The 16,567-nt window shown below is 37.8% G+C and overlaps 1 long non-coding RNA gene across 1 annotated transcript in view; it reads left to right on the top strand.

Moving 5' to 3' along the window:
• The window catches only part of LOC109028805 (uncharacterized), a 46,372-nt gene extending 30,014 nt beyond the window's left edge, over window positions 1–16,358 (top strand). The window contains exon 4 of the long non-coding RNA XR_002007777.3: window positions 16,254–16,358. This is a non-coding gene — a long non-coding RNA (uncharacterized lncRNA). The remainder of the gene's footprint in view (window positions 1–16,253) is intronic.
• The last annotated feature ends 209 nt before the right edge of the window (window positions 16,359–16,567 follow it).

Raw genomic sequence — 16,567 nt, 5'->3', positions numbered from 1 at the left:
GCCAAGTGAAAAGTGTTTCAGGAAGCAGGTGGTGTACTATGTCCAATGCAACTGAGAAGTAAAATGTGATAAAACTTGAGTCAACTCTCAATTCCCATTGAATTACTGGAGTCTTTCTGACTGTGGTTGTTGTAGATCCTGAGCAGATATACATGGCAGCCTGGGCCAGATATAAAGAGCCAACAGAACCTTGCCTCAAGGCCTCTTAAATTAGCATGAGGTAGGGAACTAGATAATAGCCAGCGTATAAGCATTCCTTTCCACCATCATCACCATGACCACTACAACATACACACACACAAAGTTGTCATATGTAACTCTAAATGCGAAAAGCAAATGAACTTTGTAACAACAAAGTGTAACTTTGGTGTGAGTTATAGCACATCAAATGTTTGATGAATTACAAAGTATAACTTTGTAGCACTAATTGTTAATGGTGCTATTATGTTATTACTATTAACTGCTTACATTGACTGAGTGTTTAGTAATTATCCGGCACTATATTAATCATTTTACATATATAATTTTGTTAAATCCTAATGATGCCCTCTGAGATTATTATCAGTATCACTCTGATTTTCAGATGAGTGTATGAAGCCTTAGAGAGGGGAAGTGGCTTGTCTAAGGTCACATAGCAAGTAACTGGCAGATTCTGTTTCAAAACCAAAAGTCAGCTTCTAAGTCTCTCAGCCAAGAAATAAGAATGGGAATGTTCAGTTCTCCTAAATGCCCTGTCCTTTGGATGATACATGTACTTTCAACTGTCTATTACCAGATTTTCTTTTCTGTGATTCCCAGTAGGGACGGGTAATCTGGAACTAACTCCAGAAGTTTCCTGATGTTTAAAATACAGGCAATAGCTAGCTTTGCCATTCTTTCTTAGACAGTTAGTCATTGCTGAAACAAAGTATTCCATGGTTAGACTGACCCATGAGTGGCCAAGAGCCATTTGAGTGGTAGCCTTCCATTCCCTCAGGACTGTAAAGCTGACCCAAATAAAGTTATTAGCTAGCATTTCTAGAATTACATCACCAAGTGTTTACCAGCCTCTGAGTTTACTTTTAAGAAATCATACTCCAGAGGTTAGATACCAGACCTCTAATGACTGGGCAGTAGTTGGAACTTTACTATTACCAAGTATTGATTTGGTAAGATATGATAGAATTCTTTTTTTTAAGTGACTAGTGGTTGAGATGCCTACTTTGAAAAAAAAATCCGTACAGTAGAAATGCCAAGCCATTTGTTAGAAAGGGAAAGGAATCACTCAAATCCCTTAATAGACAGAAAGAACTTTAAAGTGTCTACACTATTAAAAAACTGATTTAGAACACCTTTCCCCAAAAAAGAGACATACATGTAAGTTCAGGCTATCAGTTTACCACTTTGTTTGCTAAAAAAAAATGTTCTTGGAAAAATCTTATTTCATGGAGAATATAGTGAAATGACAGTAAACTCCATGTTTGATGAATATCAAAATACCTTTCTTGGACTGTTTTCATTATTCTTTATGCTCTTCCATTTCCTATGACAACCTTGACCTGTTCAGGTAAACCTTTGACGTGTCAGAGAAGAGAAAGAACAACTGACTCATTCTCAGCAAGGCAAATACGGCTTGAAATTGAATTTCCTAACCAATGTGACAGGTTGTACTGAGTCATCCATATGCTCATCTGATGTCCTCTATTCTTCACCAAGACTTTCCACATACCATTGGTAAAAGTCTCACTGGGATCAAGCATGTGATGTCTAGCTGTGATTGTGTGTGTGTGTGTGTGTGTGTGTGTGTGCATGTGCAGGGATGTGCAGTACCATTGGCCTTCACTAGGAACAAGACTAGGGGTCCTACTTCATTAACAGAACAGTCTACCTATGACAGAGATGCCTGATACAATTTAAATCTGGGCTCTGATCCCATTTTTCCTTCCTCAGAGGCATAAGGTAAACAGAACATCAGATTTGAAGCCAGATACAACCAGGTCCAAATCCTCATTCTGCAGTCTTATTCCTGTAGCATCTTAGAAACTCATTTACATTCTCTGAGCTTTGGGGCTCTCATTTGATCAAGGGGAATAAGTAGACTCGTGGCATGTGAAGTGTACTTATATATAGCAAGTGAACACATGCTCACCTCTTTATTTTGGACATCAATGAAACTTGAGCAGTAGTATCTTTTGTCACTTTTTAAAAAATTATCATCCTGCTCTAGAAAATAAAGTTATCAAGCTGTTCTTTATAAAGTGAGAGCATTTAACTCATAGCTAGTTCTAAATTTAGAAACCACCTCAAAATCAGGTCAAAGCACTAACGCAAAAGGGTTTGTCCAGCTTTAACCAACTGGAGCTTTATGGGATTCAAATTAAAAGGTGGTTGTGCTCAGGTGCCTCAAAACAACTACTGAGAGTGAATGAATAATAATAATGGCTAACAAATATTAAGTGCTTATTACATTAATCATCATCTGCTGCTGCATAACAAACAATGCCCAAATGTAAAGCAACAAATACTTATTATCTCTCACAGTTTTTGAGGGTTATGAGTCCAGAAGTGGCTAGCTGGGTAGTTCTAGCTCAGGGTCTCTCATGAGGTTGCCATCAAGATGATGACAGTTTAGTCATGTGAAATCTGTAGGATCTGCTCATAAACTCATTCACATTGTTGTTGGCAGGATTCAATTCCTTGCTGGTTATCTCTGAAGGCCTTAGTTCCTCACCACGTGCGCCTCTCAATTCATTGGCTAAGTGTCCTAGTTACATGCAATTGGTTTCTCCCTGGAGCAAATGACCCAAAAGAGCAACCAGGACACAGGAAATGACTAGCACAGGAAATGATATGTCATGAAAACTTCCATAGCCTATTCATTGGAAGTAAATCACTAAGTGTAGCAGCTGTCAATGGAATGTGAACTAAGCTCCACAACTTAAAGAGAAAAGTATTGAGGAATGTGTGGACATATTTGAAATCCACCACACCTATTATATGCTCTGAAGCTATTCCAAGTATGTGATATAAATTATTTCTATTTAGTTTGTACCATAATTCCATGAGGTTAGAAATTATCATATTCCCCATTTTGTAGATGAGATACATGAAACTTAGAAAGTTTGACATTCACTCAAAGATGCATTAGTGTTGGGCTTCTAAACCAACTAATCTGAATCTAGAGATAAAACATTTTGAATCACCAAAAAAATTAGTTTACTTCAGTAAAAATTCTAATATTTTTCTTTGAAATTGATAATTCATATCTAGATTATTTAGCATGCTTCCATAAATAGAATTTTGGATTAAGCAGAATATATCATTTTCTGACAATGCTAAGTAATTATTTACTGTTTATGAATTAGGATGTATTGTGACAGTTAAATCTGAGTCTACGACATTTTTCTATATGGCTTATACTTCATTCTCAAACAACATCTATCCCAGAAGACTATTATTTAAAATATAAGCAGTAGTGAAGAAATTAAGCCACGTATTAAGGTACAGAAGTTAAAAGTTCTAAGAGATTCTAACGGAGTCTGGTGTAAAATTATCTTAGTATCTTTTCACTCCTTTTTTTTTTTAGTGCTCACAGATTTATTTCCAATTATCTCATAAACGTGAGGGGAGAAAAAAACCCCAGTGAGAAATAACTTACACTGTCATTTAAGAGCTGCTTTTCTGCCAGCAATTGCTTGAGTTTAATTTACCAGGAGACAAAATTGCAGTTGTTGAGACAGTCAAAGCAGAAGGGGGAAGAGTCAATGATCCAGATCAAGGCTTCAGTAACGGGCAAGAAAAATGTCAGAAAGATGTTAATAGGATAAGTAGAAGTGGGAGGGGAGAGGGAGGGAAAGGAAGGGAGTAAAGAACGGAAGGGCAGAAAGAAGTGAAGGAAGGAGGACAATGAACAAATGAATGTATGTATAAGAGAATGGATGAAGGAGGAAATCGGTGCCTGCTATGATCTCATTTGTCCCCCAAAATTCATGTGATGAAATTTAATGGCCAATGTGATAGCATTAAGAGGAGAGGCCTTTAAGAAATGATTAAGTCATGAGGGGGAAACCCTCATGGATGGAACTAGGTTCCTTACAAAAGCTTTGAGAGGGTGGGTTCAGCTTTTCTTTGCCATGTAAAGACACAGTGTTTTATCTCCAGAAGATGCAGCAACAAAGTGACCTCTTAGAAGCAGAGAAACTTGGCTCTATTAGAAACTCAACTTGCTAGCATTTTGATTATAGACTTCCCCATCTCCAGAAGTGTAAGAAATAAATTTCTGTTGTTTGTATATTACCCCATGTCAGGTATTTTGTTACAGCAGAAATAATGAATGAAAGGAGGGCCTGAAAGTAAAATAACGGTGTAGGAAAATGCCCTGTGGTGTCAGGGAGAAAGCACAAGTTTTGTGCAAAAGCTTTCAATGGGCCTCCATTGTCTAGAGCAAGTATGAATGAGCAAACTACTGCCTACTGCTTAGTGCCTGCTGCCTGTCCCCAAGAGGGCTAACAGCTGAAGGGTGACAGCCAGAGCTTGCCAGCAGCCTGGGGAGTAAGTTATTTATTTCTAAAGTGGGATCTTGTAACTGCCCAATAGCTTCTTCCTGCCTGCTGCACAAGTAAAGAGCACAGTATTTCAGTAAAGAAAGAGTTTAACTGATATAAGGCTGGCCACACCATGTGGGAGATGGAGTTATTACTCAAATCAATCTCCCTGAAAATTTGGGGATGGAGTTATTAAGTACAATTTGGTGGGTAGAGGGTTGGAAAGTGGGGAGTGCTAATTAGTTAGGTCAAAGATAAAATCATAGGGAGTGGAAGCTGTCCTCTTGCACTGAGTCAGTTCCTAGGTGGGGGCAGCAAAACCAGAAGAATCAGTTTATGGATATGGTTGGTGCCAGCTGATCCACTAAGTGCAGGGTGTGCAAAATATCTCAAGCACTGATCTTAGGTTTTACAATAGTGATGTAATCCTGAGGAACAATTTGAGGAGGCTCAGAATCTTGCAGCCTCCAGCTGCAATTATGGCTCCTAAACCATAATTTCTAATCATGTAGCTATTCTGTTAGTCCTACAAAGGCAGTCTAGTCCCTAGGCAGGCAGGAGGTTTGTTTTGGCAAAGGGCGGTTATCATCTTTGTTTCAAAGTTAAACTGTAAACTGAGTTCCTTCCAAAGTCAATTTGGCCCATATGCAGGAATGAATGAGGATAGCATGGAGGTTAGAAGGAAGATGGAGTCAGTTAGGTCAGATTTCTTTCACTGCAATAATTTTCTCCGTTATAATTTTTGCAATGAGAGTTTCAATCCTGAGGGCACAGCATAGAATCCTTCCCCATCCAATTATCCTTTTCTGCTTTAGACAGTACCATTTTTATGCTGCTTTATCAATAAAGGGAAATATTTTAATTCAGAGAAGATACAAGACTAAAATCTCAGTTGTTTATCGAAAGCTGCAGATAATACATGTATTAATCAAAACTAGTATAATGAAGATTCATTGAGATAAAACAAGTAAAGTATTTACCACAGTATCAATGTCAGCTGCAATTATTATTATTACTGTCTATATTGCAGGCTTTTGAAATACATTTCCCTAGAAAATGCTCCAAAGTTAAAGATGAATATATCGTTCACAAGATATCCAAATGCTCAGTTTATGGCTATTAACATCTTTAAGCCTGCTCAATAAATGGCACTTCTGTAATTCCCCCAGGATCTGAATAAATTAAAAAAATAAGACCAAGGAGTGACAGGTGGTTGCCCATATATCTCATTTTGACAGATAAAAGTTGAGCAGGGCCAGTTGATGTGTGTATCTGGGAATTAGGCAGACTTACCAACCTAATCTCAGCCTCAGTGAACTGTGACAAGCCCCCTTTCCTGTCCCTCACAGGTGAAGAGCCTAGCCTTGGAGGAGCAGAGCAGGAAGACTATTTCAAAAAGTAGATGAAAGTAGGAGAGCTGAGTATGCGTAAGCCCTGTTCACTCTTTTCAAATGTACTAAGCAGATAAGTCACGTCTCCTCCTTCTCTAGATTGGAGTAACCCAACATGCAAGAAAAATGTCAGAAAGATGTTAATAGAATAAATAGATGAAGTGGGAGGGGAGAGGGAAGGAAGGGAATAAAGAAAGAATGGGAGGGAAGAAGGGAGGGAAGGAGGACAATGAATGAATGAATGTATTAAAAGAATGGATGAAGGAAGAAATGGGGGCCTGCTATAGTCTGATGTGTCCCCCAAGAGATAGACTAAGGTCTGCAGATTCACTGAGTTCCCTTCACATGGAAGCAACAACTAGCATGCTAGATAAGTGTTCCCCAAAACAGATTTTTATAGAGAAATTCTGAATGTTCCCACCCCTGGGTTAGGCCTCAACTGGCCAGAACATTGTACCTTGGAACAAAGACACCAAAGGGAAATTCAAAAGTTCTTAAATTCTCTAGATTTAATACAGTGTGCACTCTATAACAAATTTTTTAAATTTTAGTAATATGCTTTCTTTTTTGCAACATACTTTTATTGGAGAGTTCATTACTAGTTTCAAAACCTGAGGAATCACTTTATTAAAAAAATCTAAAATATATGACCAAGGAAATAATTGCATTAACAATTACCACAATCAGGGAGAGCCCTAAACTAGTAACGTGAATATCTGATTTTCTATCCCAGTTCCACCATTTCTTAGCTAAATATCCTTGACTAGTCATTTAAACTCTAAATCTCTGTTATCACATCTTTAAAATGCAGAGAATACTAGGATGCGTGAGATTTTTCACATGCTGCTGGACAGATCACTAAAGGATATATGAGAAAGCACTTAAAAGGTGTTGTGAATGTAAATACGGCATCTTCAAGAATGCCCAATGTATTTTAATATAATAGAAAAAAAGTTTTTAATCCTGTATATTGGAAACATAGACAAAGAAAAAGCATCAGTGTTTTAACAGTATGTAACAACAAAACACAAAGAGAAAAGAAAAAAAAAAGATTCCATTTTCTCCCACTCATAAATCCATTAATTTTTCATGATGGGCTCAGCCTTGGAGAGATTTTATATAGAAGAGGAGTTTTTCATTATGTTGTCCAAGGACCAAATATTTGGGGGTCCACAAATGGCCAAACAATTGGATATTTCATATAAATGTAAAACCACTATATTTATCCTTTTTTTAAAAAAAAAAGTCATACTGAATCTACCACAAGCTTCTTCTTTCAAATGCTTTCATTCAAAAATGAAACAAAAGACGTGCTGCTGCTAAGAGCTTCAAGGTCTAGAATGCCTGTGTGCTCCTTATTATAATTCCTTTCTTCAAAATAGGCATTTTGTGTCCCAGAAGGACAAGCCTTGTATTCATTCAGCTCTACGAATTGATTAATGTCTCGGGATGTGATGTATATTTAAGCCAAACTCGTGGCCTATTAGCAATTCACAAACCATGACTTGCACAGTGCTGTGCTCAAATCTATTTTGCATTACAAAATGTTTATAAATCAGCCTCTATTCCCAGAATGTTATATAAACACGTCAACAAATCACATGTGTATTAAGGGGAGAGAGGTAGAAGGTTGGGAATTCATCATAGCCTCAGGCTGTTCTGGGACAAATTAAATACTACCCTGGCCACCGAGGTCCCCACTAGGCAGTCGTTCAGAATGAACTGTAGATAAATTGAACTTCTCTTATTGGAGACAAGCCAGCAGCTCACCCAAACATGAAAAATTGTATCCCCACACTAAAAAAATTAAACCACGCTAAACACAAGCTTTTCATTTCTGCAAGACTGCAGTTTTCCTATTTCTTTAGAAAATGAAGATATTTTATGGCTCAAAAATAAAAGTCACAGGAAGTAGGTGAATAACAGGGAGAAAGGTTGGTGAGGACGTTACCTATTTGTATTCCCAGCACCCGAGACATTTTTTGTGGGGAGAGCTGGGAAGGGGGCTTCAGATTAATTGAACATATATAGTCAATTACATATATTCAATTATATATATATATATATATACATACACATACATACATATATGTAATCACATATTTTAAATGTAGAGGATGCCAGTTTGCCTAATACATATATATAACGTTTTTAGCTGGTGAATCATTTTTCCTATTATATTTGGAAACTTAATTTAAAACCATTTCCTCTTATATTTGGAAACTTAACTTAAAATCATTTTCCTCTTATATTTGGAAACTTAACAGACAACAGAAAGTGGATAGAAGAAAGGCCCCTAAGCAAAGGGCTCACAAATTGTCCCTGAACCCACCCAAGAAATAACTGCATAGATTCTGGTCTTCAATGGGATTTAGTCTCATACAACCTTCATTTTTCTGTTAATCTAAAAGTATGCAATTGGACATAAAATGTAAGCGGTTTCTGTGCAGTGACTTGTGTGAAGATATGCTTTGATATGAATCAGCTCTCCTAAAAGGTATTTTAGTCGATTCAAAGATTCATCTGATATAAAACTTTAGCTTATAAAATAAGGTGTGTTCTTTCATGTTATACATATTTTACCACAATTTTTTTAAAAAAGAAAAACTGGTTTCTCCTGGAGAAGCATACACACTAACTTATAAAGGGGGAAATGTTTTTCTGTAATTGGATCATAGAATTGCAGACTTTCAGAGCTGAAAGGGCTGGAAACTCATCTGCTGCAGTTTTCCAGAATGCAATTCTACAAGCCAGTTATAGCTTTTACAATAATAAAGAGTTCCACAGTTGTAGTCATTAGTCCTGCTCATCGCCATCCAATTTTTCTGTCCTCTAGGCTCTTCCTATCTTTCTCCCTCTTAGTAGACCATGGTCATGTGACTACTTCTGACCAGTGAGTTGTATGTAGAAATGAGATGCATCATATTTGGGAGGTAACCTTTAAAGACTGCTTTGAGACTCTCCTAAACTTCTTTTCTTACTAGCAAAATGACCTGCAAGTTTCGTTATGACGTCTACTCTACTAGCTGGTATCCCTAAGTAGCTATGAAAAATGGAGCTTTTGTCAATGGTAGTTAAACCATGTTAGACATATAATGGGTAGGGGGAAACTTTCTTTTTTTAATCCAATGAGATTTTCATGTATTTTTTTATTTCAGCATAGCCTAGTCTATACTGACTTATATAATGGTCAGTTAAGTTTGAAGAATACAGATTTACACAGGTTTCTTTACTACGTAAATCTACAAGGCTTCAAAATGCTAATAGGAAACATAAGTCATCAAGAGAGGAATATATTAGGAAGCATTTATCACACCTGTTTGACTATGATAATTTTTGTTTTGCTTTATTTTAGAATTTGTGTGTTGTGCAGAACACGTGTTAGGATGTCAAAGATCACAATGTTCCACAGAGCAATTAGGGGAATCACTTTTGGTCCAATTTCAGCACTTTACAAAATAGTTTAACAAAGTTCTAAGGAATGAAGGTCTTCTCCAAGGCTATCCTCAGCAAGGTAATCAGTGAGTGGCAGACATGGGAGCTGATGCCTCTTGGTCATGCCCTGGACCTAGTAAAGTGGAGTAGCTTTACAGGTATACCAGGTGTTTGCTAATGATCACTTCTTTTTTTTTTTTAAGACTGAGTTTTGCTCTTGTTGCCCAGGCTGGAGTGCAATGGTGTGATCTCAGCTCACTGCAAACTCCGTCTTCTGGGTTCAAGTGATTCTCCTGCCTCAGCCTCCCATGTAGCTGGGATTACATGCACTGCCACACCCGGCAATTTTTTTGTATTTATTAGAGATGGAGTTTCACCATGTTGGTCAGGCTGGTCTCGAACTCCTGACCTCAGGTGATCCACCCGCCTCGGCCCCCCAAAGTGCTGGGATTACAGGCATGTGCCACCACATCCGGCCAATGATCAAACGTTTTACAGAAGTTTTTAAAGAGCCACACCAGTGGAAACATTCGTAACACCTTACCACCCAAATTAACATCAACTCAAAGTTATGTTTGGCCCACAGAGAATTAATACAAAGAAATATCTATAAGAAAACCTCAAAAATTTCACATCTAAGGCAAAAGCCAGAGATTACAGAGTTAACATATTTTTGGAGCTGAGGGGGAAAGTCTCTCAGCTTAGATCTTCTGAACCAGAGCTCTACAGCTTTCTGCAAAAGATCATTTCCCCTGCTAAAAACCTGGCAATAAGAACCTCCTTTTTTTGGCGGGAGGTATTATTTGGCCAAAAGTGAGATTTCATCCAGAAACAAGGGGAAACTGAACTTGTTGTTAAGCCACTGAAGACACCTCTTTCCTTTGAAATAACTTATTTTGACTGATGCTAGAGGCGCTGGTAGAATTTCCTTCCCTTCATAAAATCACTGTAGTTGCAATGATAGCTCTGAAGTTGTGGGAGTAAAGATCTGCTAAACATCATTTGGATTTAATCACAATACCAGAGGAAAAGAATAAAAGCTGTGTGTTTTTTTTTTTCAACAACAGCAAACTGCTGGATGGATATTGCCAGAAATTAATTGATCAAGAAAAGCTCCTAGAAATCTTTTTTTTTTTTTTCCAAAACGTACCTTTTGTGACAGCTTCAAACTTGATCTCTGAGCTCCAGTGAAGCACAAATTACTGTGTGGCATTTTATCTCACAGATTAGAGAAGGTCCTAAATAGCATGCTGTGCCTTTCTTAAAATGCTGTCCCCAATACAGGTTTTTTTTTTTAATGTTCTTTGAAATTTCTCATATTGCATTCGGTTCTTCACCCAAGGGAAATGACATTTTTAGTTAAAAAGTAATAAAGTATAATTAAAACATAAATAATTTAAAAAGATTTTGATATAAGCCTGAAAATGGGCATGCGAATAAATTTGCACCATGTCCCAGGAGGTATATTGGTAGACATATTTGGGAAGGATGAATTCACTGCCTGGAGGGGTCCAGACATAATGGCTAGTACCCCAAGTTCTCCAAGTACTCCCTTGAGGTTTCCAGATAAACTGCTTTTTTAGTCAAAGAGCCTCTACAGAAAGCCTGCTGCTGCATTGCCTCATGGAGAAGAGAGAGCCCCACCACTTCTAGTCATCTGCAGAAGCCAGGAGTCCCACCACTTCTAGTCAGCTGCAGAAGCACTCTCTCTACCTCAGCAAACACAAGTAACTGCAGTATCTAACCAGAGAGGACCTTCCTACAAAACAGGAGGTGAAATTAGGATAAACAGGACTTGGGAAAATAATTGATTTTACAGAATGTGGCTGCTGTAATAAATGGCTTCCTTGGAGGACCTAAAATACAGAGGGAAGCCGCAACTAGAATACGGACAGAAGCAGTAGACCTGAACCTGGAAGCCTACAAACTCTTTTTCTGGTAATATTTCATTCACATATCCACCTCTCTTCCTCTCCCCACAATAGGATACACACAAAGGGGCTACTTGTCAAATAGCAACAATTACACAATGACTAAGCATCGTTGTCTGCCTTCCACATTAAAATGTGATTTAAAAATAAAATCTAATTGGAGGCCCTTTTCTTTCTCCTGAGTTGTGTCTAAACCTTGCAAAGAGGTTCATTTCAAAGCTCATTTTGCCTTCTTTTGTTCCTTGTGACCCAGTTCTTTCATTTTCTCTTTGTCTCTGATTTGATAAATGTATTCTCAGGAAAATATCCTGGATTTAACAGTTATTTTTTCTAGACCTGTGGCTTCTAAAGAGATAATTCATCCACAATAATATGAAGTAATGAATCTCTAATGGTGAGCTTTTTAGATTCACCGTCATTGATTGATAGGGAGAGAAGGTAGACCTATCTGCTAACCAAGCCATGAGTATTACGTATTCACCAGTTTGATTCAGTCTCTCACTCACTCATTTATTTAACAAACATGTTATGAACTCCAGTAAACCAATCACTGCACTCATTATTGATACAGAGATTCTTAAAAAGACACAGATCTTGATTTAAGGAACTTTAGAGTAAAAAAGACGGATATCTAAACAAATATCTGTAACACAAAGAAAAAAGGCATACGACATATGATAGAGGTAGCAGCAACATACTATTAAAGACAGAGTGAAGAATAATTCTGATTAGGATGATTCAGGCCTCAACAGAGCCTTGAAGTAGAAGTAGCAGCTTCATACATGGAGTAGAAGGGTAGTGCAGATGCACAGAACTGAGAAAACAGCATAAGTGATGAACAAGAAGCCTAAACATAGTCTGGTCAAAGCACAAAAGGTCAGATCATGGGAGTCACTGTGTGCTGTGCTAAGTACTTTGGGAAAGTCTATTAGTAACTGTATTAGTTTCCCACTCATGCTGTAACAAATTACTACAGACTGGTTGACTACAAGCAACAGGAATTTTTCTTCTGCTTTTCAGAAGACCATAATTCCAAAAGCAAGGTGTTGGCAGGGCCATATCTCTGAAGGTTCTAGAAAAGCATTCTTTCTTTCCTCTTTCTAGCTTGCAATTCTTAGCATTCCTTGGCTTGTAGTTGAATTGCTCAAATTCCTGCCTTCTTCTTCACATGGCTATCTTCCTTTTGTGTCTATCTCTGTATCTCTGTTTTCTCTTATCAGGACACTGGTCATTGGATTAGGGCTTACCTTATTTCAGTATGGATTCATCTTAACTAATTCCATTTGCAAAGACCCAATTTGCAAATAGGATCACATTCTCAGTTCTGAAGTTCCAAGTGGACATAAGTTTTAGGGAGACACTAATTAACTCAGTATAGTAATCAATGTCCTTTACCATATTTGAGGCCAGTGGTCAAATAACCTAGCTGTTACAACTTCAAGCAGGCAAAATCTGTGTCTAATATCTCTAATAAATTTTCTCAGTAAAGACAAAAATACTGGCTACTTCAAAAGGAGCACAGACTGAACAGTCAGTAAGACATGGAAGGATGAAGCTGAAGGGAAGTGTCAAGGATAACGAAGGTTTCAGGTGGAAGTGATAGGATGATGATGATGACGATGATGCTGATGATGAAACCTAACATTTGTTGAGAGTTTCTTATATGTTGGGCATTTTTCCAATTGCTAATACTTTATTTATGCTCATAACAATGCCAGTAAGAAAGATTTTCTCATTTTGCAGGTGGTAAAGTGTTAACCATTTTTCAAGTGATAAAATTGAGGCACAGAGCAGTTACAGTCTGCCCAAGGTCACATAATAATCAATGTGAGTGCTGGAAATTGAAGCCAGGTGATCTAATTCCAGATCCTGTGACATTAACCACTACAGTAGAACTGCTTCCCTAAGAAACACGGTGATATTACATTGAACTAAGAGAACTCAGGAGACGTCCTATTAGGGCAGAAGATTAAAAGGGGGGAGAAATACATGAATTGGAAGAAGATTCAAAGAAATGTGTTCCCTAGCATTTACTTCACAATTGCAATTACATTTGATGCATTAGGATGAGCATTATCTCCATAACAAAAATGTAACTTGGGTAAAAGATCCAAATGTTCAGAATGAACACTGTGTTACAACACAGCAACATAATGTATCAGGAAATTTATCATATTATCAGAAGCAGAAATAAAATTATAGAAAACATTTTTCTGAGATTCCCTTTGGACTTTCTTTTCAAATCTTTATCTCCACATTATGGCATAGATTCCATGTTTTGCTCTTCTGCAACTTGCATAGGTGACAGTGGAGGCCTTGGCCACTAGGATGAAGGATTGCAGTATCACATTCCACGTGGCTTTATTTTCTTCTTTGTTAATTATCCTACAGAGTCACCTTATCATCAGAAAGGGTTTTGTATGTTGCATCTCTCTTTCTTTTTAAAGTCTTTTTTAAGCACAGATCACCTCTATTTAGCACACACTCTTCTTTCATCACAACAGGACTCTTTTAAAAAAGTCATCTGTTCTCACTATTTTTACTCCTTAACTTCACTCTTCTATCTACAGTAATCTGCCTTCCACTCCCCTAAAGTAAGGCAATTGCTCTGTGTAGATTACAAATGATACTCTCAAGGGTGGCTTCTGATATTTGTATAGTATTTGACATTATTTCCCAAAACTTTAGTGGTTTTTGGAAGCCCCTTCTGGCTTCTCTCTTACCTCTGTAGTTTCTTATGTCCCAGTTTCCATTTTGAGCTCTGATTTCTCTGCCCATCATTTAAATCAGTGGTTTTCAAACAGGATATTATGGTGTCCTAAGAAAGGGATGCCATGGAATAAAGATTTTGATAGGAGGCCTTAAAGATGAATCTCACTGATCTCTAATTTATAGTATTCATGTCCTTGAGTAATCTCCTCTTCCTGAGGGTCAACTGGACTTGCTGACTCTGATATAGTTTGGTTCTGTGTCCCCACCCAAATCTCCTCTTGAGTTGTACTTCCATAATTCCCACATGTTGTGGGAGGAATCTGCTGGGGATAATTTGAACAATGAGGGCGGTTTTCCCCCAGACTGTTCTTGTGGTAGTGAACAAGTCCCATGAGATCAGATGGTTTTATCATGGGCTTCCACTTTTGCATCTTTCTCATTTTCTCTTGCCACCACCATGTAAGATGTGCCTTTCACCTCCTGCCATGATTCTGAGGCCTCCCCAGTCATGTGGAACTGTAACTTCAATTAAACCTCTTTTTTCTTCCTAGTCTCAGGTATATCTTTATCAGCAGCATGAAAACAGACTAATACAAACTCTCTTCTAATGATTGGAATACCACAGATGTGATAGGATGTCACTTCTGAGATTAGCCTATGAAAGGACTGTGTCTTCTATCTCTTGGATTGCTCACTCTGGAGAAGCCAGCCATCATGCTGAAGGCCCATGTGACAAGGGACAGAGGCCTGACAAAATCTATGTGAGTGAGCCTGCAAGAGGGTCCTCTGCAAGATAATCCTTCAGATGACACCACAGACGTAGTTGACAACTGGACTGCAATCTAATAAAACACCTTGAGACAGAGGCACTCAGCTAAACCTAACCCTGATTCCTGACACATGGAAGCTGCAAAGTAATAACTATTTGTTGTTTTAAGCTGCTGAATTTGGGATTGATTTGTTATGCAACAATAGACAATAATACAGGACCCTACGTGTTAGGTTTCATCATTCAGGTCATCTTTAATGTCTTACTTTCACTCCCCACTGTTCTTCCAATAGTCATTTTAAATTCCCTAAAATTTACTTTCTTAATATACCTTGGATTTATATCCCTTACCTCTACTATCACTCTGTTAGTTCAGGCCACCATGACTTCTGCCTTGATTATTTTAACACACCCATAAATAGTCTACCCACATCTATACAATACAGAGGTGAAGAGCTCAGGTTCTTATTTCAGACTGCCAAGTTTGAATTTAACCTCTGCTACTTACTATCTAGGTAATATTAGACGAATCATTTAACCTCTCTCCTTAGTTATATCGTCTATACAATGGGAATATTAATATTAATAGTACTTACTTCATGGAGTGGTTCTAGCATATTAGCTTTTGCTTGTAACATGCTTAGAACACTGCCTGGTATACTGAAAGCTCTTAATAAATGCTGTAGTTATTGAAAGGCAGTCTAACATAGTGGTAAGAACATGGACGGCCAGCCTGTTGGATTTGAGTTGTTATTCTGCCATTCATTATTTGAGTAAACCTGGAAAAATTGCTTTACAGTTCTGTGTCTCCATTTCTTTATCTGTAATATTGAGATAACAATAGTACTCAAGAACAAAATTGTCATGAGGATTACATGAGTTAGTGCCTAAATAGTAGGCTGAAAAAGACTGGCATTGAACATTACCAAGTGTTTTCAATTATTATTATTGCTGACCATTCTGCTGCTTTTTGATTCATTCATTACCTTGCAAAAGTGATATTTCTTAACATCAGATCTGATTATGGCATTCTCCCGTTTAAGCCTCTTTGATGGTCCACACATTACCCACTACTTTGCCTAACAAAACCTTCATAATCTGGCAAAGCTCTCAAACCTCAAGTGTCTCCACTCTTCCCCACTAAACCTTAAACTCCAATCAGACTAAGCTGCTCGACCTTCCTCAGATGAGCCATGTTCTTTTATATTTGTCTGTCGTTGCAAATGCTCTTTTCTAGCATAAATACCCTTTCTACTCTACTGCCCTGGCTAACTGCCACTCATCCTTTCAAAATTCCATTAATAGTATTATATTTCACAGGAATCTTCTCTAACCATCACTGACATTCTGTGCAATACACACGTATACACACACTAACACACACACATAGGTGGATCCTCCCGTAAGCACCCATAGTTCTCTGTGCACACCTCAATATCTAATATCTAAGAGATTGTAACTAACTATGCACATTTCTATTTCTCTCCACTAGACATGAACTACGGAGTCCCCATCCAAGGCACTGAATGAGAACATCTGGAACACTGTAGGCACTCAATAAATATTTCATCAACAAATAAATGAGGGCTTTAATTTACCGTTTCCTTTTTTCTTTGAGAAGCCATATGAACTTCCTTTATTTTGTTCCTACAGTTGACTTTTGTGGCACTACTTTGATATGCGGGTGGGAAAAACCCCATATCAAAAGGGTTCTTTGTGAAGATCAAATAAGAACATGCTTTCTAGACAACTAAGAACCCCAAGAGGCTCCAGAGACTTTGTACCCGTGTGTTCAACCCAACTCAG

The sequence above is a fragment of the Gorilla gorilla genome, chromosome 9 (genome assembly GCF_029281585.2).
Source record: "Gorilla gorilla gorilla isolate KB3781 chromosome 9, NHGRI_mGorGor1-v2.1_pri, whole genome shotgun sequence".
Taxonomy (NCBI): domain Eukaryota; kingdom Metazoa; phylum Chordata; class Mammalia; order Primates; family Hominidae; genus Gorilla; species Gorilla gorilla.
The sequence above is the reverse complement of the archived record's forward strand: the minus strand, read 5'-3'. Positions and strand labels throughout refer to the sequence as shown.